General features: G+C 50.4%; 1 long non-coding RNA gene across 4 annotated transcripts; it reads left to right on the top strand.

Moving 5' to 3' along the window:
- The first annotated feature begins 2,465 nt into the window (after positions 1-2,465).
- Positions 2,466-7,144, top strand: LOC106028871 (uncharacterized). Of its 4 annotated transcripts, none has more exons than XR_010047917.1 (3): positions 2,466-2,815; positions 3,580-3,703; positions 4,716-7,144. It is a non-coding gene; the product is annotated as an uncharacterized LOC106028871 (long non-coding RNA). The 4 variants fall into 4 exon arrangements; XR_002792660.2 differs by having other exon boundaries at positions 4,438-7,144; XR_010047918.1 differs by having other exon boundaries at positions 3,561-3,703.
- The last annotated feature ends 14,889 nt before the right edge of the window (positions 7,145-22,033 follow it).

Here is a 22,033-nt window from a genome sequence, read left to right as displayed (position 1 = left end):
AGATGCCACCAACCACAGCTTTGCCACTTAACTGGGGAAGTGTCCACAGCATGGTACTGCTGACCTGGGTCTCAGAGGAGTGCTGGACAGCATCAGTGTTGTCACTCATTGCACAGCTGAGGGTTCTGTCCTCTGGGGAGGCTCAGGGCTGCTCCTGGTGATCGGGAGCTTGAAAATGAAAACGTGAGTCCTTGAACTCTTCCAAGTTTCCCTCATTACCACGCTGAGAAGGAAAATACAGAGTCTGCTCAACTTATGAGGGGCTTATGTGCCCCCAAACCCACCATAAGTAAAAAGTATCACAAGTTCAGAATGCATCGTACTAAGTTCCAGTTAGGAACGAGAAGTTCTGGGGCACTGTTGTATGGAAGGGTGACCACACATCAGCCTTATGTACTGTAAACTTTCAAGTGCTGGAAGAAAGAAACTTGCAGGTTTTTACTGTGAAGTAGTAATGTTTTAGGGTGACCTGTTTAACCTGATTTAAACATGTGTATGTGCATTGAAATAATATGTGCTGCCCCGAGTGGTGGCGCACTCCTGTAATCCCAGCACTCGGGAGGCTGAGGCAAGAGGATCGTTGTGAGTTTGAGACCAACCTGGGCTACAAAGTGAGCTCAAGACAAACTCAAACTGCATAGCAAGACCCTGTCGCCAAACAAAACAAAACGAAACATTATGTGCTACCCCATGGGTACGTAGTTTTTGTGTATCATGTAAAAATAAATTTAATATTAAAAAGCATTGAGCAGCCTAAGCTGCAGAAGCTCTCGGCTCAGCAAGGCAGCATGCTGAAGAGCCTGTTCCGTCCTTGGTCTCTGACCAGGAGCTGTGGTTGATATCAGTAGAATACAAAGCATGTAAATCAAACCACCCTAAATTAGGACTCCACACAATGTCTACTGCATCCAACACTTTGTGGGTGACAGATAAAAATTATAAACTCATTCCTGTGTTTAATAATCCAACAACCCCTTCTGTTGTTGGTGACGCTGAGCTGTTCCAGGTCCCTTGGATCCTGACACAGCCTCAGCCACAGTGAGGCTCCTCAGTGGAATCCCTGGTCTGTGCCCAGCGGTCCTTGCTACACCCAAAGGGACTGATGGGGACTCCACCGGTGATGGAGGGAAGATGGGTGGACAGACAGCCACTTGATCCATCACAGGTGACAAACATCTGCTTGGCTGCTTGGCTGCTAAGGCAGCAGCCACAGAGAAGTGGCGGGAGGAGCAGGCACACCGGGCAAAGGGCATGGCCTAGCCTTCCACACCATTGGGGATGTGGAGGAGGAGGAAGGCTGTCCCGCCCCTGTAAAGTTTCCATGTCTGCCCCGTGTGCACACAGATGCGGGTGACTCAGGGCCAGGACTGCAGGGCTAGGCTGTGCTCGGGGCTCTGTCTCCGAGGTGTAGCACGTGGTTGGCATAGGCGCTGCTGGGGCCTTTGGGGCCTGTGAATGTACAATGTGGCCAGAGTGGATAGCAGGTTGGCACAGGGCAGATGTGTCCTCTTATCACCAGCACCACGGTAGGGACAATGCACAAATTCATGGCACACACACCCCCAGGCTGCACTCCAGACTAAGACAGTTTTATACTTGCACATTGCAGCTCTTTGCTCCTAATAAAGAACACCACTTCCCGGGAGGAGGACCTACCCGCTGTGACTTAGCTCAGGAACTTTCTGGAAGGTGCAAGAGAGAGCGACTGCTATATTAAGTGCCTTACTGGGTGCCAGCAAGAAGGGACGAAGGTGTTTGCCACCCAGAGCCCTGCCCGTGCTCTTCTTCCCGGAAGGCCTCTCCCATCCCCCTGCAACACTTCAGCTTTACCCTGGTCTCAGCTGGGCGTGCTCAGGAGGTGGACCCAACAGAAACTTCTGGAACATTTTACCTGTTCCGGGTCATTCCGGGTTGACATGCTGAGGCTAACAGGGGCAGGCTGGCACCCTGGACCTCCCTGGACCCTTTATGTAGCCCCTACAATTTTTAAGTTAGTTAAAAATTTGAAAGTTTTATCTTACAGAAAACTGACTTGCTAGCTTGTCTAGAAAAACTAGAAAGTTCACTGTTTCCATTGGTGACCTGGGAGGAGAAGACATGGGCTCAGCTCCAGGTGAAGCCCCCGCAGCTGGCCCCAGCTGGCCCCATCACACACCCCTGAGAGCATTTGAGCTGGTGCCCTCTACTATGGTGTACACAGACAAGAGTATTTTTAAAATAGAAGAGGAAGAGGGAAACCTGTCCTTTCTCCTCCTTGTACCCATCCCAAAGGGCTGCGTCACCCAGCGGTGACCCTCGCACTCCTGTGACAACACAGCACTGCCCTCCTGGGTTATCTTCGGCCATTGCTGTGCCCAGTGCTGCACACAGCCTAGCTTATTCGATCCTCAGTGCAACACATCTGGGGAGCCATGCTGCCACCACGGCGAGGGGACCGAGGCTCAGAGCACCGGAAGTGACTCCTGGGCCCTGGATTTGTGAGAGCTGAAGGCAGGACTGAGGTGCAGGCAGCGGGCCCTGGAGTCTGAGCTCTCCGTGGCTGGGCTCACTGCTGAGCCTTGGCGTCTGATGTGACAGTGACAGGTCTTTGTCCCGCAGCCAGCGGTGCCTGCCGGTCACCACCACTCACAGCCCTGCGTGCAGCCCTGCACTGCGGCAGCCTGGGAGCCCCGGAGCTGTCGCCTCAGCATTCCTGCATGGCCTGCGTCTCACCCCACAGCCTCGAGCCCCCAACGCAGCAGGAGGAAACTCTCCTGGAAAAGCATGACGTGCAGCTGACCATCGCCCGAGTCAGCGGGGACCCCCACAGCAAAGGGTAAGCAAGGCGGAGCGGCTCGAGTGGCAGGAAGTCATTCTCGAGTCTTGGAGGCTGGAAATCTAAGCTCAAGGTGTCAGCGGTTGGTTTCTAGGGAGGCTTCTCACTGCGACTTGCGGTGGCTGCCTCTCCGTGTGTCCTCACTTGGCCTTTGCTCTGGGCATGGGGAGGGGCAGGGGAGAGAGAGCATGCTAGTCTCCTGGCTTCCTCTTCTTGTAAGGCTTCAGCCTCTCGGACTAGAGATGCTGCCCCGGGACCTCAGCTGACCTTAATCACCTCCCAGAGCTCCTATCTCCAAATGCAGCCACGCTGGTGGTTAGGGTGTCAACAGATGAATTTGGGGGTAACACCAGCATTCGGCTGTTAATAATCGCATTCTAGGTTTTTACTCTTGCTTTTAAAAAAAAAAATCATATAAGATGAGGGAATGTTTTCTAATCAGCAACAAAATTGTTTAGTAAACCCCGTTCCTCTTAAGTCCTTACTGTTCTCCCCCATAAGGCCTCTGTCTCCATCGCAGTTCCAAATTCACAGCCCCAAATCTTCTGCACATTGGCCTTGCTTCTCCCCCACCTCCTAGATGGAATCTACGGCTCCTGCAGCATTTCTGCCATGGGTCTGGGTTTATAGAAAGGGGAGGTTTTTTCCCTACCAATAGCAATGCAGAATGAAATGCCCTTGTGAATGGGTCGTTTCTGTAAAGAGAGAGGGGAGCACGGTGTTTGATCAAATCACTGTCTTGCAGTTTCTGCTGTCTGTCCTAGGACTCACACTGAAGAGCCTTAAAGCGTCATGTGAGGTGATTGCTCACCACTGTAGGGGGACCCTGAGAAAGTAAGCAGGAAGGAAGGAAGGAAAGAAGGAAGGAAGGAAGAGGGAGAGAGAGAGGTAAGGAGCCCCAGCTGTTCTGGCCCCACTGTCTGAGCTTACTGTGTGCATGAGCTACACATAAACAAGGGTGGTTTTGAGGTGACATAGTCACAGTCACCACCTGACTGCAATTGCCTGAGGGCCCCCAAACAACAACCCACTGAGCTAAATCAACCCCCAGAGTGATCATCAAAACAGCAGAATTATTTTGTGCCATTGTTTTGGGGGTGGTTTGTTACACAGCAATTAATAGCTGATATAGCCACCCAACATCTGAAATCCCACCCCTGATCCTGGCAGCCCAGGGTCAATCTCTCCATTTTCTTGGTTCGTACTGGGGATTGGAGATCTCCAGATGTGAGAAAGCATTCACAGCCCCCAGCCACCGGTGACCCACTTAGTCTTGCCCAAGAAGTTAGGGCAAGCAGTGTCCATGCAGAACCCCTAGCTGCTGGAGAGGACTCTGATTGGGTGTGGGGTCTTTGCGCTCCTACAGGAGGTCTGATTTAAGTGGCCACATCCTCTCCTGTCCCCCACCAAGTCTGTGTTGTGAGCTCTGAGCTCGGCTCCATTTTAGACCTTGTTCCAGAGACAGTGAGCTCTCCCCTCTCTCCGGCCTGCCTCTGACCGAGCTCTATAAGCCCAGGGCCCTCAACTGGTCTTGGCAGAACCCGGTGCGATGGTCAGCCTTCAAGCTTTGCATTTCTACCTTCAGTGGGAGGTCTTATATGTCCCACTCACCACCTGCACAGGTAGACAAGAGGCCCAGAACCTTCCATCCTGCTCCAGCTTCATGAGGAGACTCTGTCGTCAGGTTGTACCTAACACCAAGCAGTAGGAGGTCACAGTGAAGTTGTTTGTGGCTTCAGGCTGAGGTGATGGCTTTAACCCCAGGAGTAGCTGGATAATTCCCACAAATTATTGGTCACACTTCAAAAGGCAGCTCAGCTAAGGAAGAGAGCACAGGAGAGGCAGACTTCGGTGAGGTCATAAAAACTTGCAAGTTATGGAGGGAAGTCTCTTCTTCCAGCTTCCTCCCCAGACGGCCGAATCACTGCACAAAGGCCTTGGCTTCTCTAGCAAATCGGTGCCTCTGGACTCACTTCATTTGGAGTCTGAAAGATCAGCTGTCTACATGCACATGCCACGGTTTATTGTGCCACAAAACAAGGACTAGATAATGACACAGACGATGAAGCTAAGCCTGGAGATGTCAAGCGCTGAGACAAAGATTTAATTCCAAACCGTGAGCTGCCTCTGTTGCTGTCTGCCTCCCTTCCAGAGCAGCCGGCCCCATGGAAAGGTACACTATTACATCTCGAAAGCACACTAGAGAGCCTGAGCCCCCGGTCAATGTTAGTGACAGATCAGGACCCTCAGCTGTCGGGCGGCACTGTGCTGGGTTTCCTGCACGCACTGTGGTGGTTTAAAAACAGGTCTACAAGTTCTTTGCTTCTGCTCCTGTCCAGTCTCCCCTTGAGTGTGAGCTCTTGGGTGACTCACTTGCAATGACTAGAATGGCTCAGAAGTGAGTGTGCACAGAGCAGCTGTGTTCGGGGACTTTTTAAACTCTATTGTGTTATGCAGGACACTGTGAGCTCCTGCACGACAGTGACCATACGGTGTTTCATTCCCAGGACCTTGCACACCTGCTGGCATAGAATAACTGCTCAATATTTTTAGTAATAAAATAAGCAAATACATTTCTTTCATAAGGGGACAAATGAAATCATGTACAAGGCTATTGCATGTCTTTATGATATTTACAGCTTTAGATACATAGAGTGACACAGAAATGTGGTCAAATACTCGTAAGTGAAATAAATCAAACTTGCATGTGTAAATATTCTATTGTCTCCCTAGTGTGAGAAATTGAAAGAAATAATATATGTGTTATAATAGTTAAAATATGTTGGAACTTAGGACCCTGGAAAACCAAGCAAGCAGCTCACCTCCCTGGTAAGCGGTGACGGTGTAGCAGACTACAGCCTTTCCAGGGGGAGAACCACCAGTGTCTCCTGAGAACCGCGCCATGTTGGAACTTAGGACGCTGGGAAACCAAGCAACCAGCCTGCCTCCCTGCTAAGCAACAGTAAACCTATTGGTTCACGGCCTAGAGTCAAACATCCCACTTACCCTTCCCTCCTTCCCTGTCCCCCCACTGGTTAGCAAATGGGAACCAGAAATCTGAACATCTTTTGGGAGGTTGACCATAGCAAATAAGGGGGATTTCCTTCTACTATCTCTTTGAAGGCAAATTTTTTTATAACTGTTTTGCTTTATTCTGATTAATGGTACTGCTCTATTCAATATTCTGTATTGATAAATTCTATAATGTTCTGTATTTCATTTTATTTTGATATACATGATTGAAAGAACAACTATTGTAAAGATAATGAAATATACTGTGATACCTATTACTATTATCCCAGTAACCTGCTGTGAAGTTCTGTACCAATTTCACTGTACGATCTTAGTTGGCTTTATTCTGTCTTGTTATGTTGTATTTTACTACTTTCAAAATTTTAAAAAATGAAAAAAAATAGTTAAAATAGGTACACTACTAATTACTCTTAGTTCATTGAAAAGAAAGGTTTGTGCTAATATTGTTTGGACAATGAAGTGCAGATGTCTTATACTCTGAGTAACTGATTTAAAGATAACAATTTCAGTGTATTAACCATCATTACCCTCTAATTATCATGTTTTGAAATTTTGTTATCTTTTTGTCTTTAAAGTAAAAAAAGAAATGTGGTCCTGCTTAGGTTTCAGCAGGAGAAATCCCTAACAACTTGCTGCCATCTAAGCTTGAAGCTGGGAGTTTGTACAGCAGGCCGCTCACTGTAAATCCTGTAGTATTTCCACCTCTGCTAGTTTGTTTCTGGTTTCTGTGACAAAATAGCTGAGGCTGGGTCCTTTAAAAAGAGCAGAGCCCGATTCTGCTCACAGATTCAGAGGCTGACAGTCTGAGATCAGGCAGCCCCATCTGTTCACACTCTGGTGTGCGCCTCTGGGCTACATCACAACGTGGCAGGGCCACACAGAGAAGGGAGATTGCACCGTGAGGCCGGAAGCCGGGGAGTAGGAGGAGACCATTCTTGCTCTTTTCACAACAACTTGTTCCCACTCAGGGAGCCCAGAGTTCACCTCCCAGGGCAGCGCCCCAGGGACGGAGCCATCTTCTTCCACTAGGCCATCCTAACAACACCATGCTGGGGACCACACTCCCAGGCCCTGAACCCTTGGGGGACAAATGCACCCAAGCCATGGCACTGCTTAAATGTCAGAACATTCCAGATGTTCCTTTAAGTCAAAATTCTAATCTTTTCACAAGAATCATAAGCTTGTTAGACTTCACAAGAATTATAAACACATACTTAAAAATCATTTTCCTGTGAAAGACTTTTCAAATGTTTGAATAAATGATGAAGCATTTAATAAATGCTATTTTCTATGAAATTTCTTTTGTCATTTCTCTGGAAGCACTATATGTTAAATGTTCTAAGCAAATATACTTTTAAACTGTATAAAATATATCCTATAAAATTATTATATGCATCTAAAAACTTTTCCTGTAAGGCCTGAAAAACAATTTTTTTTTTTATTTAAAAGGGGTAAGATTAAACAGAGCAAAACAGATCATAAGGAAACAATTTTAAGAAACACGGATTTCAAAGCAAGTCCACTGAAGATCTTCACTGTCTATCTTATTGTCTCTAGCTGAGAAACAATTCTTAAAAATATGAACAGGGAGCCGGGTATGGTGGCACACATTTGTAATCCCAGCACTCAGAAGGCTGAGGCAGGAGGGTCGCTGCAAGTTGGAAGCCAGCCTGGGCTACAAAGTGAGTTCAAGGCCAGCCTGAACTGCATCGTGAGACCTTGACTCAAAAACAAAAACAAAAAAAAAGTATGAATAATAGTATATTCACGTGTACAATGAATTCATTAAACAAAACTAACCATTGTTCTGCTGGGCGTGGTGGTGCATTCCTGTCATCCCAGCACCTGGGAGGTTGAGGCAGGAGAATCACCACAAGATTGAGGCCATCACTGTGCTACATAGTGAGTTCAAGACGAGCGTAAACTACATAGTAAAAGGCTTTGAGAAGAAAATAAAAAAGGAGATGAGGAAGGAGAGGGAGAAACAGAAGAAGGAGAAGTGACGGACTGGGACCATTGTAGTGCTTCTGTATTTGTGACCAGAAAGCTGTAGTGCATGGAGAATATGCTTGTGACCCGTGAGCTGGGCTGCCAATTCGATACGCTCAAGCGGTGCCCAGGGCATTAATGAAGCATACTTCGGCGTGTCTAGGTGGCTCCCTTGGCTCTAGAGTTATGTCTCTGTTGATGCTGTCCCCCCACTGTGCTTCCTGGCTGCTGTGAAGTGAGCATTGTTCCACCATGCTCTTATGCAGTGTTTCTATGTTGGATCCAGCAGCCCATGGACTGAATCGTGTGCAACCAGGAGCCAAGTCAGACTCTGCAGTATTGAGTATTTTGTCCAGCAATGGAAATACCGACTAATACAGGATGAATATATGCAACTGGTTCCTTACTGAAGGGATTTTGTGATGAGTTGGTGCGGACGACAGTACACAAAAATATGCCGAGCAGTCATCCCTCAGTGTCACTGAGGTTTGATATGATTGATTCCGGGGTCCCCTTCAAACACCAAGATCTATGAATTCTCAAGTCCCTAATGTGAGATGCGTGGTATTTACTTTCTTTCCTTTCTGATGTTTTCATAGAAAGTTTATGATCCTCCCATATATGTTACACCATCTCTAGATTACTTATAATACTTAATAGGATGAAAAGGGTGACAAATACTTGTTATTTGTACTGTCCATTTAGGGGACAGTGACAAGGATATGTTTAGGACGTGTTCAGTGTAGATGTGATCTTTTTTATGAGATCTTTTTAATGAGAATTTTCTATCCAATGTGCTTGAACTCATGGGTGGACACCCTGGAGATATGGAGAGCTGTTTTTCATAAATAATAAAGATAAATAAAACAACTCAAAATGTCAAAGGTGGCAGCAGACCTGGGTCAATTCTGGATTCTGTGGTGTGCTCCTTGCTCGGATCCTTCGCTCAGGAGGAAGTCAGTTTGGCATCAGACAAGCACTCAGTGGCCAGAGAGACACGTGTGGGAAACATCACAATCTTAGAGATGGACTCTTCAGCCCCTTCCCCTTGGTCTGCCATATCCGCCGGCTAAGGGATGCACAGCTTCCTTTCTGATCCTCAGAAGCTATGTGAAATAGTCGATGCTTCTAGGCTTGGGAGTAATTGGTTACATGACAAGTATCTAGTGAGTCCATTCCCTTCCAGACACCATCTCCTCTGTTCAGAAGGGAGAATGATTTCAAGTTCTTCTGCAGAACAGTGTGGTGCAACTTCCCAAGCAGTGCCTGGGAAATTTACCAAGAAACTCTTCCAAAGGAAAAAAGGCTTCTCATGTTAAGACTGCCCCCGGCAAACAAAAGCCGAAGCAGCTCATTGCTATTAGACCTGGACGACAGGGCTGGGTGGTGAATGCTGTCCCACGCAAAGGCAGGTTCCTAAAAACACCATCGCGTACCCTCTCCCACCTTACTGGCCAGATGCGGCGCCATGTAACTTCTGGCTCTTCTCCAAAGTCAGGACACTGAGGCGGCCACAGCAGTGCCCCCACAGACACAAAGAGGACTTTCGGAACTGCTTCAGAAAGTGATGAGAACATGGGACAGGGCGTTTGGAGTGAGGAGGTGTTTTGAGGGGGATTGATGGCCATGTGTCTTTTACTAGAATATAAACTTTTTAAATTAAGAATTCAAAAAAGAAAAAAAGGCTTCTCAGGGCTCCGAATGGCTGTGGCCCAAAGCTGCTCCTGATGGCTATCACCCCCAGGTCACCCCACAGTCCTCAGCCTGCATAGGAGAAGCAAATGAGGAGCCCAGGACAGAGCTGCTGGCCTCTGACCTGCTGCTTGGGGCACGGGAACCTGCTTTATTCTGTGCTATGCACATGTGTCATCTACTCATAAATCAATGAAATACATTGAAAATCATAATTTATCAATTACAAAATGCTGTGTCAGTGTTTCTAAAAATAAAGGTCTGGTGGTTACATAAACCTGGAGAAAGTTACTAATGTTTCCCCTTCCTGGATGGTCGCTCTAACATCTTGAAGATCTGAAAAGTTCTGCAGTAAGGAATGCTGTTCAATCTGCTTAAACCTGAGACTTCCAAATTTGTGCAACCACATAGCTCTTTTTTCTAAAATTCTATATAAATAGCCCCAGTCATAAATAACCAGCTGTGTGTTTTATGCCACAAGGCTGGGGACTGTGCCATGAACAACAGAGTTCCAGTTATGTACCCTTGAAAGCCAGATGTAGGGTCCAGAGGAAGCACACGGCGTCGGGGCTGGGTGGGGCTGGGAGAAATACACATACTAGGTCTCAGAGAGAGAATCTCCAGGGAGCAGACTCCAACCTACTGAGCAGATTTCCTTCCTTCATTCAATGCCCTCTGCAGTAGTGGCCTAATCCAAAATCAGTCACATGGTCTGCACTTTGGAAACCTGCTTCTTCTAGTGAGGAAGAGGGGCCATCCCTGGGGGAAAGTGCTCCAGCAGAGTAGCCTGAGACACACGGAGGATGAGGCATGGGCAGCCAGGTGGACAAGTGTGGGAGATGGCCAGGAGCACTGCAGAGCCAGGACCTGAAGCCACGGAGAGTAAGTAGGAGGCTGGGACCCTCTGAGGAGCACTGGGGAGGCCCATGCCCAGCCCCCACCTGACCCCTGTGCTCCACTTAAGGATCCAGGCTTCTGCATTCCCCAGGCTCCTCCTTTGCTGGAGGACCTAACACAGCAGGCTCAGCAGAATCACAGAGACAGGAGCGAGTGAGAAGTGTCTGTCCTGATAGGATGGCACCTGTCATCCTCTTTCCACCCGTCACACCAGGGCTGGCAGTGCCGGGCTCAGAATCCCTAGTGCAGAAGCCACCTTCATCAGCGGTTGCAGCCCTGGCTGAGAAAGTGACCCCACCTACATCCAGAACCCAAAGAGCCAGCTTCTCTTCCACCCCAGCTTCCCCATTATGGCAGGAGCAGATATAAGTTCTGGGTACCCCCAGAGATGCCATGGACTGGATCTTTCTTCAATGAAATGCGTGTGTTGAAATTCTCACCAGCAACGTCGATGACGTTATTAGGAATGGAATTGACAGGTGTTGGATCACTGGCACAAGCTCCTCGTGATTGGACTGGCACGCTTTTCAAAGGCCCCTTACACCATGCAAGGACACAGGGCAGATGTCATCTAGGAACAAGGCGACCCTCGCTACACTCCTGATTTGCTGGTGCCTTAACCTGGTAGTCCCTGCCTCCAGCACTGTGAACAGTAAAGTCCTGCTATTTGTAAGTGTGTGATTTTCTGTAATAGCAGCACACGTGGACTGAGGCAGGGGACGGTCGTTCCTCTCTCTGCTCCATCCCTCCTTCCTTTTGTCCTCCAGCTCTCTCCCTCCTGCTCTTTCGTCCACCTGTCCTGCTTCTTTTTCCCTTTACAGTCAGTCCTCTGTGAATTTTCACATGAAATACGCAGTTGCTTCCTGTTTCCCTGACTGGGCTCAGGCTTACTCAGGAAATCGACCCTCAAAATTGGGTCTCTGCACTTGGGTTGTTCTGTTCTACTATGAATGCGAGGTGGACCTGTGACTCATGGAAAATGGCCCGCTGGTGTCCTACGGCATCAGAATCACCCAGTTATCACCTGCGGTTGCTCAGGAGGGCACCAGAGGAGGGTGACGCTTTGCAATAGGAAGTGGCCACTGCACTTGACTGTCACAATAGAACTGCAGGCTGTGCACGGGTGGTTTCTGGTCTGTGAAAAGCCTGCCAAGGAGGGAGACGCAGGAGAAGACAGAGGTGACAATGACCACAGCAGCACCGACAAAGATGAAAAGGAGGAGGAAAAGGAAGAGAAGAAGGACAGGGGGAGGAAAAGAAACACTGGGCAACGTGGACTCTACTAGAATTTAAAATTGATGTTTAAAAATGCATGAAAAGAGTAAAAAGACAAGACACAACTGGAGGACGGTATTTCTATCACACATACAATTCACCCACAATATGTAAACAACTATTATAAATCAGTAAGAAGGTGACAGGTAATCGGGGGGGGTGGCCTAAGAGCTACAATGAGTTTGTGTCCTTGCGGCCAACAAACACGTGAAGGTGCTCGGTCTCATCAAGGAAACAATAACTAAATGACAATGCATTAAAAACTACAATGAAACAGGAATTCACACCCACCAGGGTTGCTAAAATGGAAAAAAATAACAGTAAGAAGTGGGGGAAATATGAAGACATTGGAGCCCTCATGCATCGCTGGTGGAACAGTGAAATGGTACAGAAAGTCTGGGAAACAAGCTGTCAGTTTCCAGCAGCATTAGCATCTAACAGGCAATTTCACACCTAGGTACATATTCAAGAGGAGGAAAACACACACCCACACAAAAACATGGACAATTACATGCCAGCAGAATTATTCACAATAACCTTGAAACAAAAACAACCAAGTGTCCTTCACCTGACGAACAGATAAACACAATGCATATCCATATGTCAAGTCATTCCATTTATGTGAAATGTCCAGAGTAGCAAATCTATAGAGACACAAAATAGATTTGTGGTTGCCGGGTTCTGGAGGTGACAGACAAAGGCTGTGAGGTCTCTGTTGGGGGACAGGGTAATGAAAATATTCTAAAATTAATTATGGTGACTATAATCCAACTATGCTTAAATGTTAAAGCCAATTTAATTGTACAACTTGGACAAATTGTATCTCAAAGCTGTTATCAGAAAAAAAGATGAGGAAGGAGAAGGGGAAGAAGGAAGGAAGGCAGGCAAGGAGGAAGAGGAGGAGGAAGGCAGGCTGGCCTCAGTGCAGAACCACCACCAACCCAGCAGAAAGGCTAAAATGAAAAAGCTAATCATAGGCAGTGCTGAGGATGTGGGGAAACAGAGGTTCTACCACTCTGGTGGGAGCACAACTTACCATAACCATTTCGGGAATAAACTCAACAGAAATACATGTGTATGTTCACTAAAACACGTATCCTCAGACGATCGCAGAAGCAATATGTGATGACTAAAATTGCTCGAATATCCATCAACAGTTGCATAGACAAATAACTGCTTGTATCTTCACAGATGAAAACTTCAAAGCAACAGGCGTGGCCAATCAGCTCTGTAAAACAGAGGTGAATGTTACATATTTAGAACTGAGATTTTGAAAGAAAAAAGCCTGTGAGTTCATTCATGCAAAGTGCAATAGACAGAATACTGGGTGGCGTCTGAGTCAGGCGAAGCTACTTTTCACGTAGGGTTTGGCCTTGGAGGAGTCCAGGGGAAGCTCCAGAGTGCAGGCTCTGTGTTTTCCTGGCCTGGGTGCTGGTACACAGGCGAGTGCCTGGCTGTGCACTCACAGTTCACGTGCAGTACCCCACAGTGTCTGGGAACGATGGATACCAAGCTCTGCAGAGGCTGAGATCTCCCATACAAAGCGACATAACTTTGCACGGAACTTGCATGTATGTGCGTGAAATCATCTTTAGATGATTTATAATACTGAATGTGATGTAGACACTCTGTGGAGAGTTGTTAAGCTGTGTTGTTTAAGGAAAAACAGTAAGAAAGAAGGTCTGTACGTGCTCCATACAGATGTACCATTTAAAAAAACATTCTCAACTCATGGTTAATTGAATTTGTGGATGTGGAGACTGACTATACCTTTCTGTATGTATGTTATAATTCAATTAAAAAGTTTACCAAATTTGAGAAAAAACAGGGAAAGGAAGGGGGAGTAGCTCAGGCATCCATACCAAATGAGGAAGACTGGACCAAAGCAGCTGGTTTTCATCCTAGAACTAATCTCGGGGCCCGAGGGCACCACGCCACCTCACCTTTCTGTGTTTAGCAGTCAGCCCGGGCCTCAAAGGCCCTGTTTCTGGGTCTCAGCCGCCTGGGCTGGTGTGGTGGGATCACTGGAGGCCTTGTTTGTACAGGGCCTGTGTCCTGCCCTGCTGCCTTTGGACCTCCTCGCTGACCCTCGGTAGCTTGGGAGGCACTGACGGAGCCCTCTGGCTTCCATGCCAGTCCTCCGTCCTCAGTCCTTACTCTAGTTCCCCCTGGGTAATCAGGATGGGTCACCGGGTGGCAGGGGCTGTCCTACCTGACAGGTTGGTTCGAGGTCATCAGTATCTCAAGCCGTGTCACTTTGGCTGTGAGCACTGGTGAGACCATTTCCCCAGGAGCTTGGACCTTCAAACCCACACAGCGCCATACTGCAGAGGGGGAGACCCAAAACCTTGGCCAGGGGATGGACTATCAAGAGTCCCAAAGGAAGGAGCCCCTCCCACACCCGGAAGAGGAGCCCCTGACACACGCCTGTCGGTCCCTGGGCCTGTGTGTTCACCGTGGGAGAAGCAACGACACAGACCTCCTCAGCTCCAGAGTCGCCCTGCTCCGCTGATGCAGCTTCCTCCTGAACGTTCCTCGTGTGTCGCAAGGAAGCCTTCTCTTTCTTGTCAGCATCTTCAGTTTGCTAGATTACCATAGCAAGTACCACAGGCGAGGTGGCTTCAGCAGCACGTTTCTTTCTTTCAGTTCTTGAAGCAGAATTCGAAGGAGCAGCAGGGTTGGTTTCTGGGCCATCCTGTCTCCCTGGCTTCCAGTTGGCTGCTTTTTCCCTGTGTTCTCACTCAGTCTTGTCCTTTGGAGTGTCCTTGATATCTCTGTGTGCACCCGAACCTCTTCTCTTAAGGACACCAATAACATCAGAGCAGAGCCCACCCTCACGACCTACCTCTAACTTAGTTGCCTCTGCGAAGTGATCATCTCCAAACACCACGGCATTCTGAGGTCCTGCGGTTAGGGCTTCTCCATACAAATTGGGGCTGAGCAAATGGTGAAGCCCACGGCACCCTCTTTAAACCAGGCTACCCAGGACAGAAGGGGCACGGTGGGGAAGAGGGTACGTGGAAGACTCTGGAAGTACAGCCTGGAGGAGAATCCCTGGGAGAGGGAAACGGCTCCTAAGGTGAAGGGAACAGTGGGACTTGGGACTCAGGACCTGGCACTCAGGCCGGAGCAGTCAGGGAGGCCCAAGGAAGGGGCGTGGCCAGCAGAGACCTGATCCTCCCGCTGAGGATGCGGTGTCCAGGGCAGGCCTGGGCCTCATCCCTCACAGGTGGCAGAAGCAAGGCACCTTGTGCCTTGTTTTCCTTTGGCTTCCCTGAAAGTCACTTCCTCTGTAGACTGAGGTGGGAGTGTAGGCGGACGTGCTGGGGTGTAAGAGGACCTGGCGGGCCAGTTCCGTGGGAAACCCTGGTGGGATCCGAGCACCATTGAAAGGGGAGTGCTGGGACCTCCTGCCCAAGGAGTCCAAGGCAGAGAGACTCTGAGGTGCAGGCGTCGAGGATCCAGCCCTGTGGGGCCCTGCCCTGTACATCCTGACTCTTTCATGCATAAACAAAAGCTGTCAGGTGCAGCTTCTGAGCTCAGGGACCCAATGCCCCTCCAGACCCCAGGGAGGCTCACCAGGGCTCAGGGCCCGGGAGGAAGCTGTGGCAGCTGAGGAGGGAGAGCTCTATTGGGGTGTGGCGGGGGAGGGCCGCTGATTTTTCAAAAGGGTTCCAAAGTTTTGCTCAGGATTCACTCAGGGGAAGGGAAGTGACCACGAAGAGTGGAACCTCAGTTTAGCTATCTGCCCTCTGTCCCAGAGACTCCCTGGCATGGTCAGACTGCAACATGGGATTTTGCTTGGGCAAAAAAGCTTTGCTGGAGAGACAGAGAGAGACAGAGACAGAGACACAGACACAGACACCAACACAGACACAAAACATAACATGGGAAAGTTAAGTGAGTACTCAGCTCATTCCACAGCAGGTGACAGGGACCTAGCAGCCAGGTTCCCTCTGGTTTCCAAGTCATCTTCGAAGCAAAGAGAGGCACCTTATTTTATATTGCTGGGTCTCTGAGGTGTGACCCAGTAGGGCAGGCAAGCGTACCGTGACTATCTACTATCTGAGCTGAACAGTGAAAGGCCACACTGTCCACCGGACTTGCAGACATCTGGTGAAAATCAAGGCCCATACCTGGCTCTGGTTCTGCAGCTGTCCACTGTGGACATTGTACACATGAACATGGCTGCACCTGTGGCTTTGGAAATGCATGCATCTGCTAGTTTACAACAAAATAGCTTCTAGGGTGTGTGTTGGTATCTGCGTAGATCTGTGTGGATATGTGTGTGATTTTTTTTTGAGTGTCTGTTGTGTACAATCTATGTATATCTGTGTGTGTTTGTGTTTCTGTATGTTGTATGAGTATGTATATGTGCATTGTGTGTGTTTGTGTACACACGTGCTGTGTGTGTGTATGTAAGAGAGAGAGAGAGAGAAAGAGAGACCCCCACCCTCAGCACCGTCCAGCACTTCCTGGTGTCTGTTCCTTCTGGTCCAGACTTGGGGGACACAGCTGCAGCCTGACCCCAAGCCTCTTCTGACTGGTTCAGGGATGGGCACAGCCAGACCAACCAGAGCCTCCTCCTCAAGGTCATCATTTTACAGAGCTGTACCCCTGGTCAAATTGGAGACATTTATTTCTCCTGGGCAGCACAGGCCAGTCTAGAGAGCCCAAGGGAGGGGCAGGGACTTGCACCCCATAAGCACCTGAGCACCAACCCCAGAGGCCACCCCACCCTGCCCTTGTGGTCCAGGGTGGCTTCCCCACCCCAGGTTCCTCTTTTCACTTAAAACCAGCTAGGATTGGTTACTTGCAAAAGACCTAAATCATGCACACAATTTTTTGTTATTTTATGTTCTTGATTCATCTTCCCTCTTTTGTTAGTTTTTAATTTTATTGGTACAGCTTAGATATAGATGATGACTACATTCATCACAGAGGATTTGTGCCCGGACGTGCTACAGCTTGCTGCTTTTTGCCCAGTCCCCTCCCCTCCCTTTAGCCTCTCTTCCTCTGCTTACTTACAAAAGCTTTGTCTCCACTTTTTCCTCTATTCTCTTTTTTCTTATCCTTTCCTTTCCCCTCCCCCGTCCTAGCTCCCTTCCCATTTGAACATTTTCTTCCCATTTCTCAATATCGAGTACACATACTTTGGTACCTATTTACACTTTCAGTTTCTCACACCGAAGAAACAATATGGCATTTATGCACAGACTTTTAGTAGAATCTCTCTTGCCTCAGAAAACCTGGCCTAAGCATGAAGGCCCTGGCAACAGAAACAACCCTCTGGGCTACAGCATACAACACCCGGGGACCAGCGCTGGTGAGCCTGGGGCCGGCCTCCCACCTGCAAAGCTGACAGCCCTGGAGGGTGCTGACTACAGCCTGGGCCCCTACCCCGAGCTGAGAAGTCCTACCAGCCACTTGAGGGACTCACTGCGCTGGGACCTGAAAAGTCCTCCCTGAGCAGTGGACAGTCCCTGACGTCAGTCATCACTTGTGGCCCAGTCCATGCTCCATCCGCGTGCCCAGCCAACACAGCCTGCCATCTTCCCTCCATGGCTCCTCCCTGTTCCTCCCCAAATCCCACTCTTTCCTCCCAGACAACCTACCTGGGAGACCCTTGTGGGACCCCTCTCTGGGGACACACAGGCAGCCTTTCCTCTGGGCCATTTTCTCAGGGCAGACTAGCAGAGGGCAGGCCATCACCACCTCCCTTTTCGCACCGTCCCCAGGCTGAGCACCCTCCTGGCTCCATAAATGTTGGTTGAACCAAAACCCACTGCGGTCTCGGGTTCCGAGCTCATCTTTCTTCTCATTCCCTTGCTAGGCTCAGTCACGAGGTGGGCTCCTTGCTCACAACTGAGACCGAATCTTCCCTGGAGAAGCCTCGCCAGTCCTTCCTGCCAAGGCTTTGCCAGCTGGGCATCTGGATGCACTGAGCACCCCACCCTGCACTGCTTGGCAGGGGGGAGACTTCCTGTCCTGCTTTGCTAATGAGCTTCCAGTATCCTGGCCTTGCAGGAGAGAAGGAGAGACCAGCACCCGCCTGCCTCCCCTCCTTGTGTCTCCTAGGGGCAGCTCCCAGGAGACCTGGGCACTTAGCAGGACACAGGCCTAAGCCCAGTCACCAGCCCAGGGCCCAGAGGAGCCGCTGAGGAGAAGCAACAGAGTGTAGGGTACTGAGAAGGGAGTGGGGTGGCATGGAGCATGGTGCTAAGGACGGCAGTCACACGCACCTGGGCACACACGCATAGAGCACAGACACACCCCACAAGTGGTGGTAGCAACTTTAGGGAGTCTGTGTGACAGTCCCCAGTCTTTGGGGAGGCCTCCTTCTGCCTGTCCTAGAATGGGCCCTGCGATGGGGACCATAGGAGAAGCCCATGGGTGCCCTGTATGTGACATCAGGGGAACAGGGACACCAAAGGGGCAGAGGAAGAGTGTGTCAGAAAGCATCTCCCTTGGGGTTGGGACAGAATAGCTGGCCATGCAGAGTCCAGCTGAGCTGGCCCTGTGGAGCAATTTCTCCTGGACAGCTGCCCCTGCTTATCAATTTCCTTCTGCAAACTCTGAGCCAGAGAGGGTGACATCTGAGGCCAACGCAGATGGAGAGGAGGACAAGGGAGAGCCCACCAGGGACACTGGTGGGCGGGCGTGGCCGTTCCCTTGGTGACAGACAGGGATTTCATTCATGAGGCTGCTGGTGTAAGGGACTGGGGGAGCCAGAGGACACCACCCACCACCCCCATTGCTATAAGGATTTCACAGCCCCTTGGGGAGTGGCTAGAGCACATCTGGACTAAGGATTGTCACAGAGCCTGGGCATGAGTGTGGTTTAAGCTCCACTGTTTTAGAACATCCTCTAGGCCTTCCACAACATCACACAACTTCTGACACTGGGCCGCCTAAAAAAGAGGTGAGGGACAGGGGCTTGGTGACTATATCCTCTCCCCAGAAAAGCATCAGCTTTCTCCAGCTGACCATGGTGGGGTTGTGGGCGGCCCAGACTGCAGAGGAGGCTGGAAAGTGAAGAACGGGGCTGTTGGAACTGACTCTGAGTACGGCCTCCCTGCAGACGCCTGTGGGATGGGCCTGGGTGTTGTGAAACGTGGTGCGGATCCCACTCGGCCATAGCAGGGCAGCACAAGATCTGCTCGAGGAAGGAGGACCCAGGCCTGCAGACTGCACTTGTGGCCCAGCCTCCAGGGCCACAGCGCCAGAGCTCCTGGGAAACCTCTGACCCCAAAGCTGGGAGCCCCTTCCCACACTAAGAGGGCCGCCACTCCTGGGAGCCGAAGTCCACATGAGCCAGCTTGTCACATGGAAGTGTGAAGCAGCTCCCTGGACCCTTCGAGGGTGCCACCGCGGCCTTTCACCAGGCACCAGGCCTGCATTTCAGCCCCGCTCTGCAGCCCCCACCACCCTGCAGCAACTTCCTGGAAGTGAGTGAACAGGCGATGAAGACCTAGAATCTGGGGGGACGCCCACTCCCAGGGGCAGCCCTCAGAGGCAAGAGGACCAGGTGGGGAGGGGCGGTGGGGGTGGACTGAGCAATCCGCAAAGAGGAACTGAGGTAGAGCTGACTTCCAGGAAGCCAGGGCGCCGTGGGGCCCCAGCCCGGGGCACCGGCCGCTGGAGCCGAGGTGCCAGCACAGTGTCCAGGAAGACAGTGCCCAGGGACATGCCTATTCAAAACGCCAGCCTGGCAGGGGATACACGGGGTGCCTGCCTGCTGCATCCGACGTTCACTGCGTGCAAACCTTTTGGGACACTCCTCAGCCAGCCTTGCCCTGCACCCAGCGCTCTGGGGAGTACTGGGCTCCTCCTGCTGCTGCTGTTAGCCTGGATGCTCAGGGGAGCCCAGGGGCCATGGGCTGGCGAGGAGGAATACCCCTGTCCCAGCCTCCCCACCCCCTCTGTGGAGGTGACTGTTGACACTGTGGAGAGAGCTGCCCTGTGGCTGCTGGGTCGTTATGCTGAGAAACGAAACATTGCTTAACACCAAGGAGAAACCACAAGAAGAGAAAAACACGCAATGTCACTGCAGCTGGGCCAGAGTGCTCTGCTCTGTCTGGGGGAGAAGCAAGGCTTGCTGGAGTGGGCGGGATGGTCCTCGAGACTCCCTGGGGCCCACCTCTGCTGAAATGTGCTTGCTTAGGGACCATTGGGCAGGGCTCTTGGTCCTCAGCGGTGCACCCTGGACACCTGTGCTGGGGGAGGGGTGTGCACGCACCCCTGGCTGGGAGCCACCGCTGGGTCGCTGCAGTCCTCAGGACCCGAGACTGAGCAGCCTCTTCCGGGCTCTGAGCTGGGCCGGGCCAGAGGCAAACAGCAGACACCCCAAGGCGGGTGCTTCCCAGAAGCTGGGGCTCCAGAAAGGAGCCGCTTTCATCCCAGCACAAGCACAGGTTTGGATTTGCCCTTTGGGGTGGGGCCCACCATCCTTTACCCCAGGCAGTGCTCCGGTGTTGGCTGTGGGCAGCCAGGAGCAGGCTACCGGCCAGAGGCTCAGCTCTCATTCTCTTTCTTCCAGAAGGGGTCTGTCAGGCCACTGTTGCCACCCCAGGCTTCTATCCCCTGTTCTTCTCAGAAAACAGCCTGCAGAGAACCTGCAGCCGCTGGGGTGAGCGGTGAGGGCCCCAGCCTCTGTGGGAGGGAAGTGAAACCCAGTCCTCACAGTGGGGAGCTAGAGTCCCCATGCCGCTGGGCTGGGGAGACCCCATCCTGAGCACTCCTGCTGTCCCTTGCTGACCTCTGAGGTGCTGCTGACGAGTTGTGCTGACTCCCACAGCTGCCTGCCCGCCCGTGACCCTCCCAAGACCTCCAGGTACTGCATCACCTGTCACGTGGAAGCTGTGTACACACACACACACACACACACACACACACACACACACACGCACGCACACACATGAGCACACACGAGCACACATGTGCACAGAGACACACATTTGAGGCGTTTTCCCTCCCCAGAGCTCTGTCTGTTCCTCTCCTTCACAAAACTCACCCTGCCTGGGCTGCTCACGGTATTCTCACACCCACAAAGCCACCCACAGCCACACCTATGCCACGTTCCCAAGAGTGGAGACACTGTGGTCCCTGGCCCAAGAATCGCCGCTGCACCTGTGACGCTAGATGCAGGCCCCAATTAGGGGAACTGACATCCACGCAGGAGGAGCGCCTCATCAGCACCCCCGTCATCACCCCCATTTCTGTCCAGCATTGCTGCTATGTGCGGAGCGCTGGGTGGTCAGGGCGGAGTTCAGAAGACGCTGACCCAGGGACACACATCCACTCTGTAGAATGGGGCCCGGGACCAACACTGGGTCCCAAGTCAGGAAAATAACTCAACCTTCACCTGCAGTCCTGCCCCTGTATGCCCTGGAGGGACAGAGACCTTTTGCTCCGTGCCCCACAAGGAATCAAACTCTCCCGGTGTGCAGTACTGTCAGGAAACCCAACGGAACCAAGGGGAATGGGAACGTGGAGGGTCACCATGGAGAGGGAAGCCTTTCTTAGACCTTTGAACCCAGCCTCAGAGCCAGCCAAACACAGTAACAGTGACCCCAGCAGCATGAGAAATGCTGTCTGATTTGTTGGAGAGCAGGACTACACAGTGATACGCAGCAAGAGTAATATTGGGGGTGTGTCAGGAAACAGCCTCTGAGCCCTGGGGAACACGGCAAAGGCGGCTTGTCACCCTCTCTCCATCTAGGGGATGCTGTCACAGTGGGGATGCCGAGGGTCACACTGTGGGTTTGCCGCTTGAATATTTTCCTCACAAGCAGCACATGAGAAGGGCGACCTGGGGAAGGGGAGGAGGGAAGCAGGATGACAAAAGTAGCACTTCCAGGATTCCAGGCTCAGGACTGGACCAAAAGCAGCTCAGTCCACGTTCAAGACTCTAATTCTTTTTTTTTTTTTTTTTTTTTTTTTTTTATTTACAGAGAAAAAAAAAAGCAAAGCAGTAAAAGGGTACAAGTAATACAGAATTTCAAGGAAAAAAATATACAGTAAGAAATCACTACTTAATAGGTTACATATTGTCCTCTTAGAAACAGTTGTCCAAATTAAAAAATTAAAACATACAAAGTGGACATTCGTACAGTGAGATTGCAAACAGTTCTGTTCAATGATTCAACAAAAACCCAGTAATATGGTTTTCTATCCTACACACTTAAATATACATGCAGTTATATCCTTTAGACCAGTTTCTTTTTTTCTCTTTTTTACAATAACAATTACACTTTTTGGGTTTTATTACTCCCACAGTTCTTATAACTTTTTTTTCCTGAAGAGAAAACAAAACAAAACAACCCAAATGTG

The sequence above is a fragment of the Cavia porcellus genome, unplaced genomic scaffold, assembly GCF_034190915.1.
Source record: "Cavia porcellus strain 051 isolate PalLab524CR breed Dunkin Hartley unplaced genomic scaffold, mCavPor4.1 scaffold_6, whole genome shotgun sequence".
Taxonomy (NCBI): Eukaryota; Metazoa; Chordata; class Mammalia; order Rodentia; family Caviidae; genus Cavia; species Cavia porcellus.
Note: the sequence above shows the minus strand (reverse complement) of the source record. Positions and strands in the feature narration are given on the sequence as shown.